The sequence below is a fragment of the Megalobrama amblycephala genome, linkage group LG2, assembly GCF_018812025.1.
Source record: "Megalobrama amblycephala isolate DHTTF-2021 linkage group LG2, ASM1881202v1, whole genome shotgun sequence".
NCBI classification, from domain to species: Eukaryota; Metazoa; Chordata; class Actinopteri; order Cypriniformes; family Xenocyprididae; genus Megalobrama; species Megalobrama amblycephala.
In genome coordinates this window covers 37,378,198-37,405,926 of record NC_063045.1, presented here as the reverse complement: position 1 = coordinate 37,405,926, position 27,729 = coordinate 37,378,198, and the positions used below count along the sequence as shown (strand labels likewise).

The 27,729-nt window shown below is 35.9% G+C and overlaps 1 protein-coding gene across 5 annotated transcripts in view; it reads left to right on the top strand.

The window, feature by feature from the left end:
• Positions 1-27,729, top strand: part of LOC125257622 (spermatid perinuclear RNA binding protein) — a 114,274-nt gene that overhangs the window by 19,242 nt on the left and 67,303 nt on the right. For all 5 annotated transcript variants that reach the window (XM_048174162.1, XM_048174143.1, XM_048174152.1 and 2 more), the window contains exon 2: positions 14,160-14,227. The gene's annotated coding sequence lies outside the window, so the exon portion shown is untranslated. The remainder of the gene's footprint in view (positions 1-14,159; positions 14,228-27,729) is intronic.

Here is a 27,729-nt window from a genome sequence, read left to right as displayed (position 1 = left end):
TAAAGATTTTGTAAATTTTTGTTTTGTTTGTTTGTTTATGTGCCAAATAAATATCTCCTCCTTTATTAAATATCTCCTTTAAAAACACAAATTTTCAAAATTACAGCAGAATTTATTTGACACAGAAACAATGAGGATCTCAAATGTGGTGATGGCATTGAACTTTAACAGATATATTTAGGCCCTGTCCACACGAACACAGATATTTTCAAAACCGCAGCTTTTTTTGTGCAGTTTGGCTGTTTGTCCATACGCAAACGCAGTATCCGGTCACTGAAACCGAACTTTTTGGAAAAATCTTGCCAGGGTAACGATTTTTAGAAACTCTGGTTGCAGTGTAGATGGTGAAAGCTGAGATTTTGGCTTGTGATGTCGGAACCGGCACCGATAATAACCTTTTTTCCAGGCTTCTGATTGGCCAACGTGGCTTTACGGTTGGGGTTATATCGCCACCTGTTTGTTTGGCATGCTCTTGACAGCGCTTCATAATGTGTTTTTTTTTAAACAGAGGAAAAACTCTATAAACTTTATAAAAAATGGTGGTCATGTGGACTAGGCCTCAAACAAATTGCATTTACAAGAAGTACAAACTGCCCATTTTACAAAAAAAAAACCCTAAAAACACTTTTAGTAATACAAGTTACTAACAAAACATAGCTATTACTTTGTACTTTTTATCAGATGATGATATTTATCAAGGTATTGCCCCTTTACATAGCCACAAAGTAGTTACTTAGAAACTTGTATTGTTGCTGTAACTAGTTTTTCAGCTGGGTAGTTTTGACTCTAAATATTTTATATTTTAAAATTGTAGCTTTTAAAAGGTACAAGAGTTGATACAGTGGTGCAGTGTGTCTCTTGTTTCCAGGACTCACTGAAACAGATTTCACGATTAACATTACCACTGTCTGTCACACTCGGTACACCTTGAGATAAGCTCAGCTTCTCATGTACAGTAACTTTTGATAGAATAAGGTGGCTTTGACCGAGTCAACTTCTGCTTATTAGCAAGTTTGCAGCTGTTTCCTGTTGCGGCTGTAAACCGGAGCAGTTAAGAGACGGCAGCTGCGTTAAAAACAAGTGAGGTGAGAACACAAACTGCACTGAGCGTCAGGCTTGGCCTCTGATCGCAATGTCTCTTAACACCTAGGAGTGGGAGGGAGCCAGTCTCCATGGTAACTGCAGGAGTAAAATAATTGGGCTTGGCCCAGATTGTGTAAAGAGTGATGAACGGAAGAGGGGCTTTTCTCCCCCTTTTCTGAACTGTTTTGTTTCTAACAATTCTTTGAGGAATGCACATCTATTCTAAATCTAGCGTGCTTTTAAATATAGTGAAAAACTCTTCAACATCACAGCTGTCTGTCTTGACTAGATTAACCGCTGTAATCTGTACTGCCGAAACCCTGCCTAGTGGCTATTACATCACTTTTTAATTTAGTAATTTGTCTTTTATTTCAATAAACGAGTCAAAGCCCTCACATAATACCCATAATCTTTGCCCTTTTTTTGCCTGACTTGGATATGCATGTTATACCAGTGTATGGTTTCTTTGGCACTCAATGCAGGATGAGAGAACATGCGAAGGTAAATATTTTGGCTCTTGGGCAAATGAGACCCAGACGTTGAGTGTTGGTTTGTTTTATGGATGGTTGCTTGAGCTCTATATTGAGCAGGGGGCCGTGTTTTTAGATTACGAACAGAGAACTCTTTGTGAGGGGAAAGCTTGACCTGTTCAGACTGGGTGTCTTATCGATTTCAGTTCCACTGTTCCTGTTCAGGCCTAACTTGAGTAGATTGTTCGAACTCTCACACTAACAAGAAGTGGATGTGAAGTTAAGCTTTGTGGTGTTCCACAGATGAGGAAGTTCATTCAGCTAGTGTCACTGAGCAGTTAAATATGTCTGAACGGTTAAATGTGTCTTGCTGTCAGTGTGTCGCTCATTGTACGAAATAAGCAGTGAGATGCTATGCAACTGTATGATTCATAATCTTATCTTTCACTTTGCAAAGTTTAGAAAGTGGTACACTTTACAGTAAGATTTAATTTGTTAATGCATTATGTATTTATTGCATACATTTATTAATCTAGGCTAATGATAAAAATGCACTAGTATATAGAAATTAACATTTCAAGTTGTATTGTTTAATGCACAAGTTTGAACATTGAACAATAGTATATTTCTAAATTATACAGGATATGTTTATTTATAAATGTTTTTTATTTGTATTATATACACTAACTTGTATTAAATAATGTTGTTAAATAATGGTTGTATATTATTTCATGATACATAATGCATTAATGAATTAAATAATACTTTACAATAAGATATATTGGTAACACTTTACAATAAAGTTTCATTAGTTAACATTAGTTAAATACTTTAGCTAACATGAACTAATAATGAACTTCACTTCTACAACATTTGTTAATCTTAGTTAATGTAAATTTCAACATTTACTAATACATTATTAAAAACAAAAGTTGTATTTGTTAACATTTAGTTAATGCACTGATGTAACATGAAAAAAAAATGAACTGCTGGATTTTTATCACCTAATATTAAAGGGTTAGTTCACCCAAAAATGAAAATTCTGATATTACTCACCCTCATGTCGTTCCACACCCATAAGACCTTTGTTCATCTTCGGAACACAAATTAAGATATTTTTGATGAAATCCGATGGTTCAATGCCCATAAAGGTACTAAAGACATATTTAAAACAGTTCATGTGACTACAGTGGTTCTACCTTAATATTATAAAGCGACGAGAATACTTTTTGTGTGCCCAAAAAAAAAAAAAAAAAAAACGACTTTTCAACAATATCTAGTGATGGGCGATTTCAAAACACTGCTTCAAATATTTTGTTTTGATTCAGTGGTTCGGAGTGCCAAAGTCACGTGATTTCAACCACTGAATTGAAACAAAAGATTTGAAGCAGTGTTTTGAAATCGCCCATCAATAGATATTGTTGAAAAGTCATTATTTTGTTGTTTTGGCGCACAAAAAGTATTCTCGTCCCTTTATAATATTAAGGTTGAACCACTGTATTCACATGAACTGTTTTAAATATGTGTTTAGTACCTTTATGGGCATTTGAAAGCGTAAATTAACTTGCTCCCTATGGAGGCCTCACTGAGCCATCGGATTTCATCGAAAATATCTTAATTTGTGTTTCGAAGATGAACGAAGGTCTTACAGGTGTGGAACGACATGAGGGTGAGTAATTAATGACAGAATTTTCATTTTTGGGTGAACTAACCCTTTAAAAAAAGATTAATTAATGAAAAAGTATTGCTTATTGTTAGTTTATATTAGTTAACTAATGTTAATAAATGAGACCTTATTGTAAAGTGTTACTGATATAATCTGTCACAATATTTGTTATAATCTTTTTTAATATTTTAAAAATGCAACTGTTCATTGTTAGTTCATGTTAGCTCAGGACAGGTCCATTCAATAATATTATCAGATACAAGTTACAACTTTTGATTTTTGTTAATAAATGAGATTGACATCAAGATCAATAAATGAATTATTTTTTAGTTCCTGTTAACTAATAGTTAAGTAATGTTAACATATATAAAGTGTTAAGTGTTACTTTTTCATTCTTGTCATTCAAAATTGACATTACAATGTTATGTAATGTATAAAATGTTTGGTTTGTTTTTCTAGAAAAGAAAATGTGGTATTTATGTACCAAAAAATATACCGTGGTATTTATATACCATGAAATGTAAACATATGTGATATAAGAATTTGATCATATTGGTCGTCCCTCCTATTGGTCATCCGCTTCCTATTTTCCCAGTGAAAAATCATGAATGAATACATGCCCGCCTCACTAAAAGTCAAAGGCACTTAAATGGTACCGCAAGATAAGAGGTTCTATTTGAGACACCTGAGCTGGATAATCTCTGGGTCGTTTTCATGTGAAAATCATCTTCAGAGCAGCTACAGTCAAACACTTCAACCCTTTTGGCGCACTTCACCAAATTGCTACCTTCAGTAACCAGCATTACTATTCTACTCGAACAGTGTTGTGGCTAAGTTAGGGTCAAAAGTCCTGATCTGTCTGATAAAACATACTGTTGAGGATTATTTTCCTCTTGGGCAGGAAGAGATCTGGCTCTTCGCTATAATAGCTTTGCTAAGCCATTGTCTGCGGGAGTCAGGGCTAACAATCCTGCTTTGGCACTGGAGAGTACTGCCTTATTGCTCAAACAGGGCTGGAACGCTCTGTGCGAGATCTCTGCAGGATGCGTCTGGTCTCATGGAAGGCGTTTGGAACCTGGTGAGAAGCTGTTTTTGTTGAACGGCAGAGGAGAATGTTTTTATCATTCACTAGTTGGCGAGCTTTTTACAGCAGAGGCCATCGGCACGACTCCGACCTTTCGTAGGCGAACCAGAATGAGTGTGCAGGTGCATGTGTGACTACGCCCGTCTCAATCCTTGCTTGCACATGGCTGAAACACTCCTATATTTAGCACAGAAAATGTGGATGTGTTAAAACGATAGCTAAAGATCACTTAGGGGAAAAAAGTGAGTTTTATATTTTGGTTCAGGTTTTCATTTTCTAGTTAGCAATTTTGTCTGTGTCCAAGGGGGTGGTAGAGTTACTGAATATGTTATCTAGTTAGCTAGCTGAAAGTATATCAACCGTAACTTAATCTGTTCCATCGTTGCACTAAAGGCCTTATCACACCAATAATGATAACTATAACTAAAAATCATTCTAAAAGTAAAAGAATTGCAAAGTCAACACCACAACTATAATTGGATCTTGAGCATTTAAAGCAGCAAACAAAAAAGAACAACCTTTTTTGCTGGTGTGGATGCTAATATAGTTATTATTATAGTTATCATTCTTGGTGTGAATGGGCCTTAAGTGACAGGAAAGAAAACTGGCCATAGAAGACAGTTTACACTAATGTATATAGCATCCCTTGTGGCAAAACTGAGAATGTTGTTATGCACTGAAATAAATCTTTCTCCAAAACTGAAATTAAGGGTTTTTTATAGTTTTAGACTAAATGAAAAAAAAAAAAATTGAATATTGGTATATTGGAACTTGGAATGCTGTTCAGTGTTTTGTGTTCTCCGGTGATAAATTAAAGGTTCCAAAAGAGGGTGATGCCATAGAAGAACCTTTTACTTTACTTTAAAGAAACAGTGTGAAGAACATTTTTATAATCTGAAGAACCTTTTTCCACTATAAAGAACCTTTTGTTCAATGGAAAGGTTCCATGGATATTAAAGGTTCTTCATGGAGCCATCGATGCCAATAAAGAACCTGTTATCTTAGTTTTTTGACTTCTTAAATATTATAGCTGAACAAATTTTGCTCTACTCATTTTTGTTAATAGTAATAAATAGTGCATCAACACAGCTGACATGTTTAGCTGTTGTAGCTGATAGAAGTTGTGTGTATGAAATAAAACAGTCAGAACAAGTCATCTAATTAAACGTCACTGTTTCGGTCGATTTAAATTTGGCCCTGCAGAACAATTTTGACAAAAAACGAAAATTAATTTGTCAAATATTTTCGTTTGCCAAAATGAACACAAAATTGAACTTCCAAAGCTAGAAGCGATTTCGTTGATGAGTTGGCATGGAATATTTTTAGGCCTTGCTCTCTTTTTTCCATCTTTATTTTCACACTTTATCCTTGTGCTTATCCCTCTCCTCTCTGTGTGTTCAGATGCAGTCGTCAGCTCTCTGAGGAGAACATCTGGACGTCTAAGGCTGGCACTGTTAATTAGGGCTCTCTGCAGTCAGTCACTCTGTTCACACTGATGTGCTGAAGCTTTTTAATGGATTTTCATGGTCATTTGAATTAACACAGAAAAGAATCTGACCAGTTAAATTCATAAACACATTAAAATTCTGAAAAGGCAGAAATAAAACGAGTCTTGGCCAAAAATGAATATGCGCTTTTGTTCTTTGCAAGACTGTTGTAGTGTCTCCAAAATCTTTGTTGGCATTCATGTTTATAGTCTTTGTTTTTGAATCCATATTTTGTACTAATGGTGGAATCTCATGAAAGCTATCAAAAACGTGTTCAGGCCATAATTCAAAATTAAAGAAATTATATTTTTGATTAAAGGAAATGAATCTTATTTTTAGGACACTTAAAGGGTTAGTTCACCCAAAAATGAAAATTATGTCATTAATGACTCACCCTCATGTCGTTCCAAACCCGTAAGACCTCCTTTCATCTTCGAAACACCGTTTAAGATATTTTAGATTTAGTCCGAGAGCTTTCTGTCCCTCCATTGAAAGTGTTTGTACGGTAGACTGTCCATGTCCAGAAAGGTAATAAATACGTCATCAAAGTAGTCCATGTGACATCAGTGGGTTAGTTAGAAGTTTTTGAAGCATCTAAAATACATTTTGGTCCAAAAATAACAAAAACTATGATTATATTCAGCATTGTCTTCTCTTCCGGGTCTGTTGTTCATCCGGGTTCACGACTCTCTCAGTGACGCTGCTGACGTAAGACGCTGCTGACGTGTTATCCGGTGCGCCCGAGCTTCATTTACGGTCTGAGGGAGATGCACGCTGTATTCAAGCTATTCTATATTGTTTGTATTTTGGTATTGCTATATTTTTTTAAATGGTGTGTAAGTGTGCATGTCGCGGATGTCCTAATCGCCAAAAACAACGACGTATAAGTGCATTACCAACGCCGACAGATGAAAGGATTCAATGGAATCAATTCAGTGGAATCAGTTCAATGGAAAGGATTCCGGAAGAGAATACAATGCTGAATAAAGTCATAGTTTTTGTTATTTTTGGACCAAAATGTATTTTAGATGCTTCAAAAACTTCTAACTAACCCACTGATGTCACATGGACTACTTTGATAACGTTTTTATTACCTTTCTGGACATGGACAGTCTACCGTACAAACACTTTCAATGGAGGGACAGAAAGCTCTCGGACTAAATCTAAAATATCTTAAACTGTGTTCCGAAGATGAAAGGAGGTCTTACAGGTTTGGAACAACATGAGGGTGAGTCATTAATGACATCATTTTCAATTTTCCTTTTTATTTTGCATTGAGCCATGATTTTTATGACACTTAAGCAGATTTCACCCCAATTCTCATTAACGAAATACAAAAACAAATCATACATACATATATATATATATATATATATATATATATATATATATATATATATATATATATATATATATATATATATATATATATATATATATATATATATATATATATACATACCATCTACATGAATTTAAGCAGTAAGGCCAATTAACTAAAAACTGCTTACAACCATTTTGTGGGAAATCATTTAGATGTTAATTTGCTGCTGATTTTTTTTTTTCTTCAATTTGTTGTGGCAAATTCTTTTTATTTCCTCTATAAAACATGTTAAAATAATGCTAAAGGGACAGCATTTCCTGGAAGCTAAAGGGCACTAGTACTTAATAATAATGGCATCCCTGACCTTTATAGCTGCTGACAAGAGAACATTAGGGTTTGGCCAGCAGATTCTCCTCGATGTTCTTCTAAGTGAGTTGCAGTCAGACTGGTTTGTCAATTGGCATTCAGATGGTGCAAACTCGTTCTTTGGAATGCTGAACGTTTTCGTTGTTTTTATAAAGGTCTGACACAACATGTTCAGAAGGGCGTTTTTTCAGGAAGAACATTATCTGACAAGAAACAAGTTTGTCCTGAAAAAGCTGTCAAGAAAACAATCAGGGGAATCTAGTTTATTTTTTGCATGCGTGCCGTGTAGTGAGTCGGGGCTTTATGGCTCAGTGGCAAAAGATGCCGTTTATATGATATCCAGTGTCCTAGCTTAAGAAGGCGTCTGTAGATTACATCGGCCTTTATCAATTAAAATTTATAGCACAGACACCGTCTGCTTGACATGTATCCCACAGTAGAGCTATTCTCATCTGGAAAGCGACCTTTTCTCCAGTATTCAAAGTGGAGCACTGTGTGGGAGACGTTGTCTGAGAGCGCTAATTGAATTTCACTTTCCATCATCACCACACGCTCCTCTTTACTGACGATCCCGCTTGGCTCATCACACATGTGTGGAGTTAGACAGATTTAGACGCAGGAATAACACTCCTCATTGTGACAAATATATAGACTCATTTTGCGTATATGCCAGAGTTCTTGGGATTGCTTTCATACCTTAAGAGCTTATTTATTATCAACTTTATTTGGAAACATTATTGGATTTCATAGTCTGTTCTGCATCCATTGGAGAAGGGCAGGATGGTTAAGTAGTTGTCTAAAAAAGGACTAGTTTTATATATAAATAAAAAGTTTTTGACGGATGTGATAATGCGTGTAAGGGGTGAACTATGTTTGACTTTTGTGTAATTCTAAAATGAGCTGGAGATGTTTGAAATGCTTTTTGTGTAGTTCATTATACTTCATTTACAGAATGAAGTTTATTTCGTGGCTTAAATTAATTACATGTTACTCAGAGACCGAGACTTGTCAGAAATGTTACATTCAGCTGTTGCAAATTCATGGACTTTTGAAAATCAAGTTCATTTTGTACTAGGAAATGAGTGGTTTTGATGCACAAATTTGTTTTTATTGTCTCTTATAACAAAAATCTTTTATTTAAACCCATTAAAAAACAGATCCTGTTGTAAATAATAGTGAAAAATCACTTTAAAGTAACGGTACAGATTCGGTACAGCAGGGGGAGAAAACTAAACATAAAATTGCTTCTTTTTTCTTCTTTTTAATTAAACAGTGGTTTATTGAACAGATTTTGCCTCTCTCTATTTAAATAAATTAAATTATAATTAAAATTTTCTTAAGGACAAAAAAAATGCAGTAAACTAGTACAGGGTGCCCTTTCTTACACATTACTATAAAGGTTACAATTAACAGCAGAGCCCAAACTATTAAATTCAGTTGCTATTTATTTTTTAGATATAATAATCAGCACTCAAAAAAAAAAGAAGTAAATTGCACATAAGGCAGGTTTTGCATTAACTTCTAAATCTAATTGAAAAATAATTTTATAATCATTTTTGATATATAATCATTTATACAATTACTGTCATAACTTGTCTTCATGACAAATTTATTTAAACATATTAAATAATTAAGACATTACTAACAAGTAAAGTAAATATAATTAATATATAAGCTAATATAGTGCAAATATTTAGTGAAATGCACTCCTCTAGAGTTTATTTCTCTAATGAACTAACATGCTGTGGACGCTAAATGACTTGCCTGAGGTAAATGTAATGCTATGTGAGATAATCTCAAGCTGTTTTATTGGTGGATTTTTTGTTTTTTTTTGTTTTGTTTTGCTTTTTGTTTTGTGTTTGAAACACTGATTGAGAGATTACATGCATAGATTCGGTTCTTCTTGTGCGCTTTTTCCTGTTGTGGTGGTTAGCAAACAACATTGCATTATTCTGGATTGGAGTGTGAATTGCCTGTGACTGACTGTATTCGTCATCTGACTATATATATATATATATATATATATATATATATATATATATATATATATATATATATATATATATATATATATATATATATATATATATATCGAAGGCGATTCATCTGCGATATGAACGCGATATTGCGTGGCTTTTCAGTGATCTACGGTTCTGTCTATTAAATGCCGCTCCATTTGAAAGCAGGTGATGGCGATTTAGCGGTAATCAGGGAACCGGCTTTACTGACGAAATGCGCGTGACAATCTCATGCGATATATCGTGCAGCCCTAAAATAAATTTTGTGTGTGTGTGTGTGTATGTATGTATGTATGTATGTATGTATGTATGTATGTATGTATGTATGTATGTCCATATCGCGTGACCAGCATAAATTGTGCCCAAGTTGTTTTTCATTTTTAATTTCTTGTTTTTTTGTTTTGTTTTGTTTTTTAAATAAACTTTGTTAGTTTGTAATCTTGACAGAAAGCAATTCAAATTAATTGTCATGCCCTCCATCTTCGTGAGGTAGCCATTATTCACTTCTGACTTCACATTTGTTTTGCTGGATAATTGAGTGTGCAGCACTTTGTATCATAGCAGCTCACATGAGAGTGTAATTATTGATGTTTGAATTAGAGCTCTGTGCATTGATCACACTTCTGCTAATGCCTCTATTTTAGTGCAGCTTGATCAATGTGGCACTAGGACTTGTTGAAACACCAGCTTCACATCAATGCAGTCTTACAGAACAACTGCAGTGTGCTTCCATATATCTCCACAATATTCAGTCATAAACACCATTGCGTTTTCATTGTATTTCATGTGTCTCATTAGATCTTCTGTAGCTCAGTGTAATATTGATGAAAATTATGTCTGACAATAAACATTTACAGCTGTGAAATGTAACATTTCATCTGACATTTTGCCCCTTATTTTTCTGTCTATTATGGTTCTTTCCTTACTTTTTTCCTTTGATTCCTTCCTTTCCTGTTATTAACTTTCTTCCCCTTACTTCTTTTTCTTCCATTGTTCCTGATATTCATACTTTCTATTTTTCTCTATTATGCTGCTTTCCCGTTTTTCCTTTTTTTGCTTTTCTTGCTATTTATCTGTTATGCTTCCTTCCAATTCCTCTTATTCACCCTTTCTTCCTGTATACTTACTTTTTCTGACTCATTTCCATTCTTCTTTCCATCCTTATATCCTCCTTTCCCATCTTTTTTTTTTCATACTTTATTTTTGTCTTCCTTCCTTCCTTCCTTCCTTCCTTCCTTCCTTCCTTCCTTCCTTCCTTCCTTCCTTCCTGTACTTCCTTTTTTTTCCTGTTCTTCTTTCTTTTATACTTCCTTCCATCCCTCTTATTCACACTTTTCTCCTGTTCACTCCTTCCTTCCTATTCTTTAGACTTTCCTGTTCTCCATACTTTCTTTTTTCTGTCTCTAATGCATTTCCCTGTCTTTCCTACATTAATCGTTCTTTCTTGCTGTTATTTTAGAAGGTTATATTGTAATGTTATTTTATTACTCATTCATTCTTTGTTTTCTTTCTTGTGTTCCTTTATTTGCCTCTTTTGCTATCTTTTTTCCTTGTTATTCCCTCTTTGTTTCCTTGTTTTCTCTCGTATCCTTGTTTCCTAATTTCTCTTGCTTTCCTCTTATTCACCCTTTTTCTGTCGATGGATAAAAAGGCACTGTATGGCTCATAAACACAGTTACTGGTAGATTAATTTTTCAATTGTAAAGATTAGAGATGGCCCATTGTCACCCGTCTCCCGGCAAAAACAATTTTCTCTGCCTTATTTATCATCAAACAATCAGGCGTGCCGCTCCGCCAGTCACTGCAGTGATATTGAAGTGCATAGAGAGACCCTGCGCCACTACCAGTTTAGTCTTGGCAAAATGCCCATTGATTGAGGTGTAGCATGAAACTCACGGGCGGTCAGTTTCAAGAGTGCTCAGACGCAGCGGTTGAGTGCCCACTAGAGACTGAATTATAATTTTGGAATTGGATGGAAAGAGCTTGTGTTTAACAGTATTGTTTTCATCCATTCTGCTTCCAAGACTAATAAATGGTAGATTTGTATAACCCACAACTGCTTTTATTTTCACTTTCCTCACTTGATCCTTGACTTGAACAGATTACTGGCTGCTTCCATCAGGCCAGTTGAAATTATTTCATAATTGTCTTGACTCAAATGTTTGACAACTGTGATAATTGTGCACTTAAAATTCCAGTCACATGTTGCTGTTTTACATAAGGGCTTTCAAATGAGAAAAAGTGTTTCTGTGTGTTGTTTGAATATTTTGAATACTACTTTTCCAGATATATTTATCATTGTGACCCTCTGGAATATTTTTTTGGGAGATTGTAAATTAAAAGACATTTTAGTACATATATTAAGCTTGCATAGACAATGGAATGAACCAAATATACTAGGTTTGCATGATATTAGAAGAAACTGACATTGCAATTGCAATTTTTTTTCTGCAGTATATTTTGCTATATGAACAAATACACAAATTGTCAGCAAATGATTTAAAATATTAGTTCACTTTCAAATTAAAATTACCCCAAGCTTTTCTCATCCTCCAGCCATTCTAGGTGTATATGACTTTCTTCTTTCTGATGAACACAACCGGAGATATATTAATAAATATCCTGTTGCATCTTAGCTTTAAAATGGCAGTGAGTGATACCAACGAGTATGAGCTGAAGAAAGTGTCTCCATCCACATCCATCCGTCATAAATGTGTATCCGGGGGGTTAATAAAGGCCTTCTGAAGTGAAGCGATGCATTTGTGTAAAAAAAAAAAAAAATCCATATTTAACAGGTTATGAAGTAAAATATCTAGTTTTCATTCTAGTGGACACTTTAACAATACAATGGTTACAAACAAGTGAAAAAAGCACTTTTCAATGGAGAAAATATGGAGTCATGTGACGTTCACATGTGCTGAAACAGGACACAAAATGGACCATGTTTTGGTCTTTTTTGCACTTTTATTGATTAGTATTTGAGTTATTCTGTCCTGAGATACGTTTGATCAATCAATTGGTGCCTTATTTTATTAAAAACAAACTAAAATAGACCATGTTGCCTGGAGGCAACACCGTACGTGCGAACTATCCTTTTAGGATTGAATGATTTGGGGAAAAAATTTGGTGTTCACTCTTGGTTTAGTCATTACAACAACCAACTCAGACTTCTTTCAGTAACCATAAAGTGAAAAAAAAAAAAAAAAAAATATATATATATATAACAACAACCACAACAAAAAAGAAAAAGTGAGACAGCTGCTTTCTGAAACCTTATAGAAAAAAGCAGTAAAGTGCTGGATTCACATTGTAAGTTCTGTTTTATTTATAATGGTCTTATGTTGTATTTTGGTTGACGGCCAGTTAGATACAAGCACTCATTGAATCACATGATTGAATTAAAAAAATTATTGCTTGTTGAGGTGTGTTACTTCCAGCTCCAAATGTAGATCATGGAGCAATGGTCCAGTGATTATTAGTCAGATGGTGGGTTGTCCAACAGTGGATGGTGATTTCATGATCATGGCAGCAGTTATTGTTTACAGAGCTGGGAGGTTGTGCCATTTTCAGTGCGCACCGGCTCGCCACCCACCCACAACCCACCACCCGCAGCGATGGAGTTGAGTTATCATATGGTAGACTAGTGCAGAACTGCTGTGTGATGCCGTACTGCTCCTGTTATCTGTATTTCTCACTCTCTGCCATCTGGATCTTGCATGGTGCGGTGGACAACAACCACAGGGTCAGTGTGATAAAGCGAGCGCTATGTTGTTGTTCTCCCACCGGAGCCCATTGAGGGAATGGTAAATGTAGAACCCCGGATCAGCAATGATTCAGAGAGCGCTGAGGTGATGTTTAAAAGCAGTCTACATTGAGCATTCAAACACACTGAGCATTAAACTGGAGTGATCTGTTACTGCTATTAAATATCTCACACCACAAGTCGAGAGCCACAGTTGCTTGTGCTAATTGTTTTTTTATTTGAATATATTTTTAAATAGCAATTTATTCCTGTGATCAAAGCTAAATTTTCAGCATCATTACTCCAGTGTCACATGATCCTTCAGAGATCATTCTAATATGCTGATTGTCAATGTTGAAAACTGTTGTGCTGCTTCATATTTTTGTGGAAATTAACATACTTTTTTTTTCTCAGGATTCTTTGAGAGTTCAAAAGAACAGCATTTATTTGAAAGTTACAGAGGCAGTATTTTTCACTTTCATTTAGTTTAACTTGATGTACTAAGAAACTATAACTGAAATAAATTAATAACAAAAACAAAATCTAATTCAAAATATTAATAAAACTTATAATACTATCTTAATGATACTAAAATAACACTGACATGGACAGTGTCCAAAATTAACCAACCACTTTCCACCTTCTCTGTGACAGTTTTTGTTACTGCACCTATATGTAAATGACCTCTGTTGTGATAAATCTGGGAGGACGGTGGAGAAACCGTTACGTTCTGAGCATTGTTGACAATACGTTTTCTGTTTAGCGTGATACGGCTCCAATAAAACTTGTTAACGTGACGGTGTATTAAAGGGCACTCATGAATGCAGCACTTTTGTGTCTTGTCTGTTTCTCTCCAACCCAGTAGCCATTGTTTTATACTCCTGTGAATGGATTAATAAATGATCCTCTCTTTCAACAGGTCCAGATACGACAGCGTCTGTCCTCCGTGAGCAGGTGCTGGAGAGGGCCAGGAAGTCAGCGCTGACGGTACGTGACCTCTCTCTCGACCTCTCAAACAAGGCCGTCCTTGGTGGGTCAGGCTGGGGTTAGGCACATATATCAGTAGTACTCAAGACCACCGGACCATTCTTGGATCTGTTTGCTGAAGTTTATTTTGAGTACGTGCTTTATGGGTGTGGAGCTTACAGAAACTCTTCCCCCACTGCTTATTTTGGGAATAATTAGTACAGGGTGGTCTGGATGCAGTTCAAGTGTTGAAGTCTTAGTTTGTTTGAGTGTATTTGCCCTCACCGCCTCTGGTGTGTGTCGATGAAACATAATTGTGTTATTCAGAAATGTCATGTTTTAAACCCTTCACAATCCATATGGCCACTTGGATGTGTTCCCATTGAACTTTGAGAAGGATTGTTGGTTGAAGGGCTCATTTCCGTGCACTACTTTGTATCATGGAGATGTTTAGTTAAACGTATACCTGTTTACTCCTGAGAGCCTCTATGAACCTTAGCCTATGTTTACATTTTTTTTAAATGAAAGCCTAAATTCAAACTGTTCATCATATAAAGCAATTGAGTCTCTTCAGAAAATTTGGGCTAAACCGCTCAATTCATATGGATTAATTTACAATCTCTTTATGAACGTTTTGAAGCATCAAAGTGGTAGTCGCATAGCTGTCTATGGACGGACAGAAAGCTCTCCGATTTCGTCAAAATATCTTCATTTGTGTTCTGAAAATGAGGTTGGGTTTGGAATGACATGAGGGTGAGTAATTAATGACAGAAGTTTCATTTTTGGGTGAACTAACCCTTTAATTCAAATGTCCTCTTAATCTTTAATATTTGGTTACTTCTGTACAATAGAAATGCCACAGCCACTGTAATTTCTTGAACAAGAAATTGATGTGGACATCAAAACATGCAAACTCAGAGCAAGGGTTTAAACTTTTATTTTGAAATTGCGATGAACAACAACTCGCATATTTAGAAACATATTTACGTATTCCCTTGCGTTGCTGTAGATTTACAAATGACATGTTTTCGAAGGCGCGTTATTCAAGCAGTCGTGTTGTTGCAACACTTTCACGAATGGACCCATACAGCAACTGGTTTCGCGGTCGCTCTCATTCACTTCTCTCATTGGCTGTTGTTAAAGAACTGACGTAATCTTCCCGATTTAAAATCCTAAATATCAAACATGTTTGATATGATCGGGGCAGCCCCAATTTGTGTGAGAGCAGATCGGGAGGTGCAAGATTCGATCTGTGAACACCTCACATTACCAGATAATCTGCGCCAAACATCGGAACCAATCGAGGTCCTCGACAAGATTTTTTTTCTCTGATTCTCGGGAGGGGAAAATCGAGGATAAATCGGCCTAAAGCTCCTGTAGTGTGAGCCCGGCTCTAGAAAACATCTAACAATGTGGTTCATGGATTCTCGTCTGTGGAATGTTATTAATATAATATAATATAATATAATATAATATAATATAATAATTACATTATATTTATTACTATCATTATTTATAATATAATATCACCTTTTATGTTATATTTATATTTATTTTACTGTTTATATTTATTATTATTATTATTATTATTATTATTATATATTGAGCAGCTCTACAAACAAGCACAGCAAACATGGTTTTTAAATTGCATTTTAAATCACCATTGCATTTCTTATTTGAAAAAAAAAATCCAATTTGATTTTTTTTTCTTCTCCAGATCGTGCAGCCCTCGCAGATGGTTTCATCCCCAGATCAATTTTAGAACGATCTCAGTTTGTTCTGTTCTGATGGGTTACTTTATTCAGAGTCCTTATCACCACTCATGATGTACAACTGAAACCTCTACTAGAGACCAAACATAGACTACTGTCAATGTAATCACACACCTTTTATATCCACACAGGGATGGCTCATTTTCAAGTATCCACTGACACAGGAAAGGCCCATTTATCATGACTGCTAAGATGTAATTGCGAAGTTAAGTGTCTGGGGCACAAAATAACCAAGTAATGGTTGTGGCTGGCATTGATCTTGCCTTGGCATGGGCAGAAATTTACCAATCAAACATTGTCTTTTAAGTCTGCTCGCTTTGGCTCTTTGTGCAGTGGAGTGGATGTTGAGAGCAGTTCTATTGCTCCTTTCAGACTTGGTTCAGGTAATGGAGTGTATCGCTGTTCCGACAGGCCAACATGCTCTGACTTCCTGCCCAAATGGTGGCTAATCAGTCTCTGCTGGTTTGAACTACAAGGATGAGCAAGTTGCGAAGACTAACAACTTGTGTCTGCTTGAGTCCGCTTTGCTCTTTGTCTTATAACCTCGATTCATTATCAGTAGAGATGAGTGAACATGATTCTCCGGCCCAAACTGGCCCAAACCCTGCCGTCATCACTCTACTCCCACCAGGATGCTTTGCGGACCGGATGCCAAGCCCCGCCCTCAGAACCACACATTGACACACATGCACACGGTATGGCCAATCCACGTGAGTGTATTCCCAGGCTACCTCTCATATTCCTGCACGCTCGTCTCTCTCGATCAAACACACACACACACACACTCTCTTTCGCCGCAGTGTCCTTGAGAATCCAATGACTTTGGCAGCCCGCGCCTCTATCTCTGCGGTTTTAGTACATCTGACATTTCAGCGTTAATTGTTCATCGTGCGTGTAGCATCCGACTAATGTTGGTTTATTCTCCACATATTTTTTGTCATCAGTTAACATATGTATGACATTTTTAGAGCAGATATTGTACATTTAGTAAGCTTAATTTCTTGAAGCCATCTTCTGATCAGATACCACTTTTTAATTTTTATTACTATATAAATAAAACAAAAATAATGAAATGGATAATGAAATTATTATTTAAAACGTTAGTGTAAATAATAATAATAATAATATTGTAATAATACTTTGATTATTTTCATATTGTCCTTTTTCACAGTATCTTTATATCTATGGATTTTTTTAAAATCCAAAATCACAATAATTTACAATAATTCTTTGAAGCAGCTCTCTTCCTTTGAACTTTTCTTACTGAAATCAGATGCCACATTTTTTATTATTATTATTATTATTATTATTTTTTTTTTTTTTTTTTTTTTTTTTATTAATTTTAATAATGTATCAAACCCAGTAATGTATTATTTTATTACAAATACAAATATAAATTCAAAATTATTATTATTATTATTAACAACTACAAAAACAAAATTTTTTGTATTGTTAGTTTCTTATATCTGGAATTTGTCCAAATCTGCATCTAATCAGAAATCACCATCTGATGTATGACATCAGTTTTTTTTCTCTTTCTTTGTCATTTCCTGTGAAGGAGTATGTGCTACTGTATTTCATTGTGAAGTCTTTGTTCTCTGTCAGGCTTTGTTCTTTGCATCTCATATCTGTTTTTCATCATTTTCAGCTGTGTTTTGGATTGGGCTGAATATGTATGTCTTGAAAGGACTGTTCAGTGGAAGACATGAACATGAGCTGCTCTCAGAGAGAAGGACACTGTTCTGCCTGAAGCTGCTTGAATTTCTGATTAAAACTGTCTGCTGGTGGGACTCCTGGAGTCGCCGACCGCTACTGATGAATACAGATAAACACTGATACACGAGAGATGCTCGCTTCCTCAGCTGAGAGCAATATGAATAATACGCATGTGCAAACCTACATATTTTTAAAATCGGCAGGAATTTAACTTTTTTTTAATTGATACAGCTGGTTACCGTAACGGTGAAAAATACAGCGAGATGTACTGTAACACAATGGCCAAATACATTGCATTATGGAGGTTAAATGGAATGAATGGGTTATGTTGGAGTGTTAGATTGAGCTTTGTTGTGTCAGTGGACAGACAATGCATCTGTCTGTTTTACAGTGTGGTAATGTACCATCTCAATTCTCAGCCTCTCACTGCAATAAGAGCCGTTCCATCTGTCGCTCTCTCTCCTCCTGTCTTCCATTCGTCGCTCCCTGGGAATCAGGGAGCTGCTTCTGGAAGGATGTAGCCATGACGACAATTCCCGCGGGATAAGTCGGCACAGAGCTTCACTTTTTTTGCCCATCTTACCATGCAATCGCTCTGTTCTCTCCCAGTTTGTGTTATTGGCCTAACAAGAAAGGGTGTATTTGTGTTACCCCAAAAAGTACCAGTTTGGACAATACTCGTATGAATAAACAGTGGAATTGAAAAATGGAAAAGTTTAGAATAAAAAAATATATATAAAAAAATGATGAATAATTATTAAATAATTGCAAGTTAGCTTTGAAAGTGTAAGATCCCACCCTCCCTTCAAAGCCCTTGTCAAAGCCACACCTCCTTCAGAACACATGAACGCACAGCAGAGTCTGCAAAGCTTCACAAGACGAAAGATGCCGTTAAATTGTCTCAAAGCACATAACATTACAATAATAATAAATGTAAACAACTTATAGATCTCTAGTTGACTGCCAAAGATTCATTTCGCCATTTATAGTGTTGACGTAGAAACGCATAAGTTGGAGTCTGATGACGTGAACGGCTCTGGGTAGAATGTCACGGGTATAAGCCATCTCATAATTACGGATACGACATGGCGTTAACGCAGCATAAACTATTTTCTTTGGTTCTGGAGGAACGGTAAAAGGCAGCTGCTGTTTGTTTGTGGCCCTCTGTGACTGTCTGTCTACAACTCTGCAACATGTGATGTCTGCACGAGCAGGGTGCACGGAGGTATGGAAATACTTTTGTTGACAGGCAGGTAGGACATTGTATGCAATATTATTGCTATCAGGATGTGAAGAGAGTTTCAACCAGTATAACAAATTGCCTACCCTACCTTTAATAGATTGAGAAATCAAATTTTCCTTAATCTTTTGACATATAAGAGGTCATTGTACTATAAAAAATATCCTGTACGTTTCAGAACTCAACATTTCCTTGTTAGTCCAAAAACAGTTTCTATTGAAACCAAGCTTAGAAAAAAATGCAGTTCATGACCCCTTTAAAAAATATATACAATGATAGATAGATAAGTATATAATATACATATATACACACACTAATATAACTAAATTATAAACAGAAATAAGAAAAGAACAATGCAAATCTAAGGAAGTAAACAATTAAATGAAAAAAAAAGATAAAAAATATATATAAACTGTGGTAAAGACTATAAATAAAAATTGTATAAATAAAACAAATACAAATATATAAAATATGAATAATAAAAATCAAATTAAGTAAATAAGGTAAGAATAAAATAAGAATTCAATGAAAAGTGTATTACACTGATCATGAGATTCAACATTGTATCAAGCCAAAATAGCAGAGATAACTGGAACGAGTTGTACTGCAAACACATGGACTGAGAACTGAGACGCATCTCTGATCAGCAGCAGATCCCATCCATCGCATTAATCTCTGTGCTGGATCATCACATCACAGAGTCGATGTGGTTCACATGTGCAATCAGAAATGCAGGATGAGAGGTGATGAATATGTAACGAGGAGAGTGGTGCATGCTGGAAATGGGGTCAAGGGTCAAAACTGCAGCTTACACACAGAGATGAACACATCTTCCTGCCTCTACGGCTGGTGCGTCTGATGGTCCTGAGGTCACTGAACTCTGTTAGGAATTCAGTGCTTTGCTGAGACAAGCCGATTTTCACCTCCTCACACACAGCGCCCTCCCGTCACACTGCAGACACACACGCTCACACACACACACAGCTCATAAGCCCCATATCTGTTTTCCATTCACACTGTCATTGAACCCCCAAGAGCTGCACACCTCTATGAAAATGAGGTGATGTTTGTAAAAGCATACTACCAGCACTGGGCAGAACATAAAATATTTAATATATTTAACATAAAAGAACTTATAAGAATGTTTAATATATTTACTGCAGTTTTTGTTGGCAATATAAAATCATTCTTTGTGAATATCTTTATGATGGTAAAAATATATGTATTACTGTTAATGTGTATAGTTTTGAGTGCAAAGGAAAATGAGTAAATATTAATCGTTCGTTATTAAATTAGTGATAAACTGTGTGGAAAACTCTGTTATTAACTATTTTTTTTGTGCATTTTACATTTTTAATCTATTTGTCTACATTGACTGTTTGGTCAAAAAGATTTTATCCATTTTTTTAAGCAAGCACATAAATGTTGAAATATTGAAAAAGATTATATGCATGATGGTCACACTGTCATTTGTATATATATATTTACAGTAATGCTTTATTATATCACTAGCAAAACCCTTACAAATGTATTATGAATATTTAATATATCTCTGCTCCCTACAGAATAGAACTTTCACATACTATTAAAAAAGAAAACAAAGGTGGCAGTATTCAGTGTATACTGTGCAGTAAGCTTGTATTTTATTATGAGCATGGAGACGGACAGGAACTGTAAGCTAAGCTTTCAAAATTCACAGACGTGACCTCAATGACCTTTTTACATTTTTCTTTCACTCTCCTTCAAGGTCTCTTCACAAGTACAGGTGTCTCTGAAAAACCAAAGGGAAAAACGATGTTTAGTACTTAATCTGGCATCAGATTTCTCCCACTTCCTGTGCACTCAAACAAACCCAACACAAGCGAGAGGTACGATGAACTCTTCAGACTCGTTCAACCTCAAGGCCCCCGGCATGAATTCCCCGTGTCTAATTAGGCCGTTTTATTGGGAGCGTACGAGCCGTGCACCCGAGGTCAGCGCTGCCTGTGAAAGCGCACGTGTAGGCGTCTGAATGAACCTGCTTCCTGCCATCCTCGTTTGATAACCAAACCTCTATTCATTCATTTCTAAATTCAGAGGGTCTCTGGAAACCAGGCCATTCCGATTCGGAATTCGTTTTAAAGACACGTGAAAAAAATCACGTTCGGAAGCCAAAGGCTCCTGGGTGGACTGAGGAAAAAAACGAATATTTGAGAGGGAGAAGGAATGGAGAAGAGTGAAAGAGACAGCCACTGAAATATTTACAACATCGCTCAATCTGATTGACCGTAGACTGCTTGTCCCAGTGCATTGTGGGTAGTGGTTACTTCTGGATATCGAAGGGAGTGGGTTATTCTGAGAGAGACGGCGAGGGATCGCGCTAATGAATTGGTGTTGTTGAGTAACATGCCCAAATTGACCTGGAATGAATGGATTCACTGATCCGCTCTGACTTGGCAGCCGAGTCGTGAGGTGCTGCGGCTAATGCGTGTGCACAAACGCGCTCTGTTTTTCCTCTTTCGGCTTACCCACACTTGTTCTAAATTCCTCTTTCTGCGTAAACGCAGCTACACGCTGAGTTTGTTCTGCACTGTCTCGCCGCTTTCACAAATATACCTCGCTTCCTCAGGTCACACGTGCACACACACACACACACATGTTGGCGGTGCAGTATGGAGTAGCAGGGGGCAGCGTGCAGCCTGCTGTGTTGATTGCAGTATGAACAGATGGTGCCCATGATACCGAGCCACGGCGGCCCAAGGTTGGACGCGACTCTAGCGGGGGAGCTGACGTACCGTATTGCCCTGTGTGCTAGCTCGTGAAGCTGAAGTGGAGAGAGAGGAGCGAGAGAGCGCCGTGATCCTTGTGCCGTTATATAAGGGTCCTTTTAAAGGGTCAAATGATGGAAAACAGTATTTCTCTTGCTAATGCAGCGATTCCCAGGTGGTTTTTCTTCAGACACGTTGGGCATCAAGTGGTGACCAAATCTAACATTCTTTTAATGTAACATGAAATGTATTATTATATATTTCCATGAGCTTCATAGGGTCAACCATATACAAAATTAATTAACATGACAAACTGTATAGTGGAAAATAGTGTGAAAATGTGTAGGGTTTAATTAGATTCGCCTCCTACAACAAAATATGTATTAAGCCTGTTTATTTTGCTATCCAACTATGCACAAATATCTTATTTTATTACTTACATTTTTAAATATAAAATTATTCCTTAACCAAAGTATGAAATTTATTTATTTAATTTGAAAAATTGTTGAAGTACATAAAAGTGGAGTATGTTTACTTGATGTCTGAGGAATACATTTTGGAAATTTAAAGGTGCTAAAGAGGATGTTTTGTTTTATACATTTTTGCAATATGAAACTGTCTTTACTAACTGATAAAAGACTATTTATTAGGTGCACTGAAAGTAATAATATTAATATACATCATCTGTGCACGAGGTAGGGCCTTAAAAACATCAGCCAATCGTTTACGCGATCATCGCGTAAACAATTGGCTCTCTGGCTTGTCAATCACTGCCGTGACGTTCCTTGTGAAAGACGTGCGCGGATTGGCCCTCTGGCTTGTCAATCACTGCCGTGACGTTCCTTGTGAGAGACGAGCGCGGCTGCGCGCTCCAGTAACTTTCCACACTCCACAGGCGCCGCATGCAATGTTTTTGTCCAGAGACAGGAGTAACAACTGCAGATTATGAGTTACCTGCGGTGAGTCCGACATAATGAATCCACTAACACGACACAGCGAATGCCGGTGATAAACACTCGTGTTCCAATACTCGTGCACAAGTTTTGGGAGGCGTTCCCTCGAAATGAGCTGTGAAGGAGGGGGGTTGTTCTTACGCATGCACTCATTTCAAAAACTCAGTAACAGTCTTTGGTTTCTCAGTCGACGAAAAGATTCTCTTTAGCACCTTTAAGTATTAGAATACTGTATATATTTGTTGGAAAATTGTTGAAGTAAATTGTTATACAGTACACACACACACACACACACACACACACACACACACACACACACACAGACACACAGACACACACACACACACACCTACACACCTACACACCTACACACACACACACACACACACACACACACACACACACGCGCGCGCAATGTGACTTTTAATTTCAATCATGTGTTAGTAAATGCTGAAATTAACATTAGCTAATATTAATTTATAACTATTATTCATTAGTAGTTCATGATGACTAAAGTAGCCAATTAGTGTGAACAAATGGAGCCTTATTGTAAAGTCTTATAAAATATTTTGTATTAATTTCACTTATAATAGGTTAGCCGTTGTAACAGAGGTAATCTACATACGGTATCTTAAAGGTACAGTACCAAAAACAGCCTGTTAAGGTGCAGTGAGAGGGTGAAAAATAATTGTGTAAAACAAAATTATGAGTGTTAGTCAAAAAAATCTTTGACTATTATAAGAAGGCTTCATGAAGAGAGATAAAACACTACACGTATGGCCCCTATAGTTTACCTGCTGTGCGTCTGAGCTGTGATGTCTCTTTGAGGTCTGTTTTGAGGATACAGGAAGATGATGATTTTGAGGCTGACCGCTGTGCTGTGTTTAACTGTTGTCTTGGCTCAGTTCTACTCAAGAGTCTCCTTGATTTATCGGCGGGATACAAAGTGTTGAGTGGGCTGTATCTGCACACACACACACACACACACACACACGCACACACACACACTCACTAATATTTCCTTCATCTGCTTTTCTTTCTTGTCCAGCAGTGTTTTCAATCATTTTTTCACTCTCTTTCCTGCATCTATTCACTTCATTGTCCTGATGGAGTTTCCCTCTGCCCTGCTCTGTTTCCTTTTCATATTTTTTCGTCCTTCCTTCCTTTATTAAAATTTTCTTTTTCAATATCGTATCTTAACTCTAAGTGCTAAACAAGTGTTGTATGCGTTTCCTCTCTTTGTCCATTAGCACTTCTCCAAAGATCTAATCCACTCTAAATGGCTTTCACTTTAAGCCCTTGTTTTGTAACATGGACAGCTGTATTTTTAGCACGTTTGCAGAGTTACCAAAGCTACTGGAAACTCAAGTATCCTGCGAAGTCTGTAGACGTCTTTTATGTGTCACTGTAACCTCACAATGAACAAACAAATTCCAGCTTTTGAGAAACCTTTAAGTTTTTTTTTTTTTTTTTTTTGCGCTTGTGAACTGGGCTGTCAGAATTACTTGACAAGTGATTAATTGTCTCTTTTGTTTACATCATTTCCTTTAAAAAATGAATATGCATACACCATACAGAGACATTAAAAGACGTTATTGTAAAAAGAGACGGATTATGGTGTAAATGAGCCTGATGTACTCAGACGCCCAGTACTTTTTGTTGGTAATATTGTGCTATAGTGTTTGTTACAATGTAGTTACACTGTACTGAGTAATACTGATGAACAGTGCTCTTGATATGTAATTATTTTGTTCAGCAACTTGCAATTATTCATTGGTTTAAATAATGTAATTTTCTTACAGTTAATATTAGCTTGTGGCTGATTACTTTTGTACTGTAGTGATTTTTATTTATTTATTTTTTTATTTTATTTTATTTTTTTATATACACTTGTAGCGTGACTGTAGTTTACCTATTTTCATGTTAAGAGTAGCAGCCTTGTGTGGTTGTTTGGACTTTGAGACTAAAACAAGGGGGGGGGAAAGCATGTAATGTTGATGTCTGTAAAAGCAGCCATAATCTCTTGCATTAAGATATTCTCTTTCTGAGTCTGAGTTTGTGGGTTTATTCCAGAGCTTTTTTACCAGCTATTACATTAATACATGCTCAGAATGACTGTAGTTTTAATACCACAATTGTTCGCATTTTGCTTTTGTAACGTGTGTGTGTGTGTGTGTGTGTGTGTGTGTGCGTGTGTGTGTGTGTTTATGCAGTTCAAAGTTTTAGAATAAAACGCTATTTGGCAGAGCATGGGTGTGTGTATGGGGATTTAAACATGTGCATGTGTGTTATTGGAGTCCTCAGGCAACATCAAAGAGGAAATCAATTTGATGCATCTCATTTAATAATTCCAGGTCATTTTTTGTGGTTCCTCCTTTGAAAAAAATCCTAATGGGATTGCACAAACGAGTCAACCAATACTGTAGATCAGGTTTATGCCAACATTTCTAAAACCCAAGCCCATGTGTGTATTGTGTAGTTTTATTTTAGGTGTATAAACATTTAAGAAGTTAAATAGTTTAATTTGAACAGAAAGATTATGATTGTTGCTGCTTTGTAGGTAGTCATGTGTATTGATGTGTTTTGAACTTTCTGTAGTAATGTATGTACACTCCAGGGAGAAAAAAATGGGCCAAGCCCAAAATGGCTAAACTCTAAGCTTTTAATTGTCTTAACCACAAGTTGTTGGTCAGGAAATTAGCAAAATTTAAGCAAATGTCTCAGCAATGTAAACAGGATTAGATTTCATCTTTTTAAGCAGAGGTGATCTTAAAGTCTGTCCCAGCCACTGCTACTTTTTTACAAGTGTACCCTAATGTGAACCAGGGACAGTGATAATGATTTAAAAATAAATTTGCAAATAATATTATGTTGAGTAGTCTATCATAATATAGACGCAGCCAGTTTTACTCGTTGAAAGATTTATTCGTGAGGTAATAATTACCTAATAATTTAACTGGAGTCTTCCATACATGATGTACAGTCTGCCGTATGTGCATTAATTTGAACCACGACAGCTATTATGGGAGTGGTTTGATGCAACGCAATAGATAACTTTATCTTACAATTTTTAATAAATCTTTATCAAAACTTTATCTTGACCCTTAAGAAACTGTAATTAATGCTGTCCCGTAACAAATCTACTTCAAAGGTGTAATTAAATAAATTAATAATTACAATATTGAAATAAAAATGTAAAGCCTGTGCAAATAGCCTACTAGAAATCGTGAATATATAATTGGGAATCATGTAAAAAAACAGTGCATTTTATATATATATATATATATATATATATATATATATATATATATATATATATATATATATATATATATATATATATATATATATATATATATATATATATATATATATATTTTTTTGTTTTGTTTTGTTTTGTTTTGTTTTGGTTGCTTGGCTGTTTTCTTAAAGGTCCAGAAGTTCAAGTTGTTCATCCGGTGCATGTCTTTTTTTAGTTATATAATGTCACTACGTTGCCATTTTGACACCAGCTAATCGCTGCATTGCCGATAGTGGTTTCAAGTATCTATACATCTGCCTCTTTTTCTAGGAACACAAGTACGTGCGGTAATCTCAGACAGTTTAATTCAGATATTTTAATCCAATCTGCAAAATTGTTTGAAGAACCAAATTAGCCAAAGTTCAGTTATCACAATTAGAAGATCTGGCATCTGTCAAATCATCTCAGATGTATTAAGAGAGGTACGAAGAACGGACCCCAGGTCCATCAGGCTCATGTTTTGGCCTGGTCAGAGTCCAGATTTGAACCTTGTAGTGAATATTTGGTCTCACATTAAACTCAAACGAACTGGGAGACATTTTTCAGCTACTCATGAACTGTTTGAAGCCATTAACATTGAGTTGAACAACACTCCTTCTTCCTGTAAAAAGACGTCTGCAAGTTAAGGGAAGGCTATTCCGTGCTAAGTTACTTTATCTACAGAATATGTTCAATTCTTGCTAATTTCCTGACCAGCGATTTGTGATTAAAATGGTTAAGACCATTAAAAGTCCTCTAAATATTTTGAGTGTAATTTAAATAAATTATGCATTCTTCATTTAAGTTTTAGTTTAATTTATTAACCTTTTAACCAGCTTCTTAATGTTTACTTTGAATGCTTGATAGTGCTGTTAAATGCCTGGAAGAACAATTATTACTGACTAAATACCCTTGGAAAACTGAAAGTGTGTAATCAGTTGATGAATACCGTACATGAGAGCTACATTAAATTGTAAATGTAATTTTTACAAACCTCCTGCATTTAAAAAGTTAAATATTAATATAAATATTAACAAATAAAATAAAACAATGTTTTATGTGTTTGTTACAACATAGGCTCATTTGAAAAACATGCCAAAATTGGTGTTGAGAAAAATGTAACTTAGAAATTGCTAGTAAACTGTACAAATAATTACAAAGAAATGGCAAGTAACACACTGAGTTAAATGTGAAAATTTGAAGTAGAAAAACTCACTCAGGTATGAGTCCCGTGAAAAGTGGCTCAAAGACTTGATGCAAACTCACATGCAATTGTTGCTTCAGCAAATGTGTTGTGAAAAATGTCTCATGTTTGCTTTTGTTAAATCTATCAGATAGGTTTAGTGTAGAGTATTTTTAAATGCGATAGAGCATTAACCTTTTAGCGCCACTCAACGGCCATTTTATTTCCAAACTGCCAATATACATAAAACAACCAACATAAAACGTTGTCAGATTGGGCTTTTACCGTCACTCACTGGACATTTTACTTTGAAAGTGTCTCGGGCCGTACAAGGAGCAATGTAATATTGTTTTACAGAAATGCTGCCACAGGCAGTTTGTTTGGCACATTAGTATTTACTAAGAGTATTCTGTGCTCAGAGTTACTCACCCTGTAGTCTCAGCCTTAGATGTCACGTCTACAGACCGTTAGCTGTTGCAGTAAACTTGCACAACGTTCTTGAATGAATAATTTATTAGATGCATGCTGTTATTGTAGGCACATCCACTTTACATTTTCACACCCCTTAACATGATGCGGAACAAAACCAACTTTGATTGGTTGTTACATGTCAGTCAAACGTCCTTTTGGGT